This window comes from Hippopotamus amphibius, chromosome 3 (assembly GCF_030028045.1).
Source record: "Hippopotamus amphibius kiboko isolate mHipAmp2 chromosome 3, mHipAmp2.hap2, whole genome shotgun sequence".
In the NCBI taxonomy this organism is placed as follows: domain Eukaryota; kingdom Metazoa; phylum Chordata; class Mammalia; order Artiodactyla; family Hippopotamidae; genus Hippopotamus; species Hippopotamus amphibius.
In genome coordinates this window covers 108,516,883-108,520,119 of record NC_080188.1, presented here as the reverse complement: position 1 = coordinate 108,520,119, position 3,237 = coordinate 108,516,883, and the positions used below count along the sequence as shown (strand labels likewise).

General features: G+C 34.1%; 1 pseudogene; it reads right to left on the bottom strand.

Annotated features, from left to right (window-relative positions):
• Positions 1–1,906: 1,906 nt before the first annotated feature.
• Positions 1,907–2,820, bottom strand: LOC130850291 (olfactory receptor 4A47-like; annotated as a pseudogene).
• Positions 2,821–3,237: the final 417 nt, after the last annotated feature.

Genomic DNA, 3,237 nt, shown 5'->3' with positions numbered 1-3,237 from the left:
GAAAGGAACAGAGAACACAGACAATTAACTTTTCCTGACTTCAGGGAGATTACAAACTAACAAACATATATTTAATTAATAAATTAATAAAGATTTTTATCTCATCACTTGAAATAAGTACACACATTTGAAAACTAACTAAATTTCTGTCTTGCTCCATTTGGGCTTCTGTTACAGAATACCATAGACTAGATGGTTTAAAAATAAATATTCATTTCTCACAGGTTTGCAGTCTCTGAAGTTTAAGATTAAGGTGCTGGCAGATTGCATGTTTGGTAAGTTTCCTTCCTTAGTTGATAGATGGTCATCTTTTTGCTGTGTCCTCATATGACAGAAGGAACAAGTGAGTTATTGGAGATCTCTTTATAAGGGTATTAATCCTGATCATGAGAGCCCAGCTTCATGACCTGGTCATTTACGAAAGCGCTTACTTCCAAATACCACTACATTGTAAAGGATTTATTATGAAGTATTTAACTTATGATTATGGAGAAGGACATAAACTTCCAGTCTGTAGCAACATCCAAAGGTGGAGGAGTAAATTACATAAGGTCTGATAAACTCAAATGCCTTATATTATTTTGTGAATAGTATTGTATTTGAGAAGACTTTGGGATAATATAAGAAATTTTCATGCAATAGGGATAAAAATCAGGATATGAGGGTTCTCATACAGTTTGATTTACTAGTGAAAATCACCCACTACCCCATAGCCTTAGCCCCTGATGAATCCAGACTAAGTAAGGGAGGCAAAATAATGTTTCTTTGACCACATGCCTCCAATCACTTTGAGGCAGGTAATATTTTATTTCAAGTCTGACTCAGAGAGAGAGAAGATTTTATGATGATGTCTCTGTTAAATAAAACAATATATTTTCCCTCTTTATTTTCTAGTAACCCATATTTCATTAATAAGGGAGATAAGAATGGCATATATCATCACCATCTTTCTTAAAAATTGTATCATCAAATTATCTGATATTAAGCTCTGCATTTCATGTCTGAAGCTCATGGTTGATGGATTCTGCTAAATTTCCACATGAAAGAAAGAGCCTGCATTGCTACAGAAGACTATGAAACAACATAAGAAAATGGGACATTGAAAAAAAGCAGCAGTATTACAAGATATCCTAAGCTATCTGGGAAGATGAATGAATCATATTTATGCAAGTGTAACTCCAAACAAACCTGGTCCACTTGAGGAGAGAATATGATTATGCAATTGGAAAAAAAGTAAGGTTTGGTTATTCTTCTGCATTTACACTATGTTCATTCAGATTTTTATAAATTTAGCTTCCTTATGATTAATATTTACAACTCTGAAACAACATACTACTTCTACCTTAACATGCTAAGCAATATTCACAACATAATATATATAAAGTATCTTACAAACACAAAACTAAGATACATACTTCAAATATTAATATTGGCTGTCTTTGTTTTGAGAGGAGTGAACAAAAGTTTTATGTCATATTATTGATACTTTTCCAAAATCTAAATTGGGTCATATTAATTCTGAAAAAATTACGTTATTTGAGAGAGAAACATGAGAAAACCTTCCACTAACTAAAATAAATTTACAATGTTAACTATAGATTAACTCATCATATAGAACATAAATCTATACTCTTAATAGAGAAATGTCACACCCCAAAACTATACATATTTTCATAAGAAATTTTGACAATCATAAAATATATTCCAAACAAAATATATACTATGAAATAGGAAATTATGAAAGTTTATTCTGATCATTGGAAGTATTCACATAATAAAAATTTTCATAATGCCAAACATACTAATCTTCAGGAGAAATTTAATACAGTTAAATAATCACACAAGTCTTTCCTGGAAAGAGCAATTTGTCATTGGAAATGGGATATTTATGCATTTCCCTGCTGCTTCACTTTCGTTTTCTGGTCCAGAGCTTTTTCATGGCAGTTTTCATCTCTCCATTTCTCAGAGTATAGATTAAAGAGTTCAGCACAGAAGTGATAATGCTGTAAAACAGAGTCAAGGATTTATCAATGGGTAAAGTAGAGGGAGGTCTCACATACATAAAAATACAGGGCACAAAGAAGAGGACCACCACAGTAATGTGGGAGTCACAAGTGGATAAGGCTTTGTGCTTGCTTATCTGACTAAGATTCTTCAGGGAGTGCAGAGTCACCTCATAGGAGATGAGTAGGACCATAAAGATGACCACACAGATTGTCCCATCACTGATAACCACTGTGAGGGCAGTAATGTGGGTGTCAGTGCAGGCAAGTTTTAACAAGGGGTATGTGTCACAGATGAAGTGGTCAATGACATCCGGGCCACAAAAGGGAAGGTTGTAAACAGAGGATGAAGGACACCATGTAAAAACCCACCAACCCATGTCAACAAAAGCAGAAAGACACGAACTCTCTGATTCATGATTGTCAAATAATGCAAGGGTTTGCAGATGGCCAAGTAACGGTCATAGGCCATGACCACCAGAAGGAATATATCAGCACAACCAAATAAGTGCCATATAAAAAGCTGGGTCAAGCAGCCTTGGAATGAGATGGTTTTCTTCTCACACAGTAAGTCTATAATCATATTTGGAGTTACTATAGTAGATTAGACAGCATCCAGGAATGATAAGTAGCCAAGAAAGAAGTACATAGGGGCATCCAGGGTTGGGCTGAACACCACAGTCAGGACAATGAGTAGGTTGCCCACCATGGTCACAATGTAGATGAGCAAGAACATGACAAATAATATTTTTTGGCCCTGGATGCTCTGAGTGAGCCCCAAGAGGACAAACTCAGTTACATTTTTCCTTTGTTCCATAGGTCCTTCTCTATATCTTATTTCAGAGTTCAGGACAAAATTACCTGTAAATGTAAGTATTATTAGGGATTTACTGAAGCCTTAACATACCATATTCATTCAATCAATAAACATTATGGTTCATTATAACCCAGTACTTTCAGATATTATAATACAAGGCTGATTAAAACATTGTCCTGAACCTCAAAAATTTTACAGAGCAGCAAATAATTAAAAGATATATGTGCAAAAAAGACACATTAGTAAGTAAATGAGTTGCCACAAGTCTCTTTCCATCTGCAAGCTAATTGTACATATAGTTAATACTTATATACAAATAAAAATTGATTAAAATTTTAATAAAAAGGTATAGCAAGATTTTCTTTATTTTACTTTCAATTTATTAGGGAGATGACTGTCCCCATTCAAGGGGTGGAA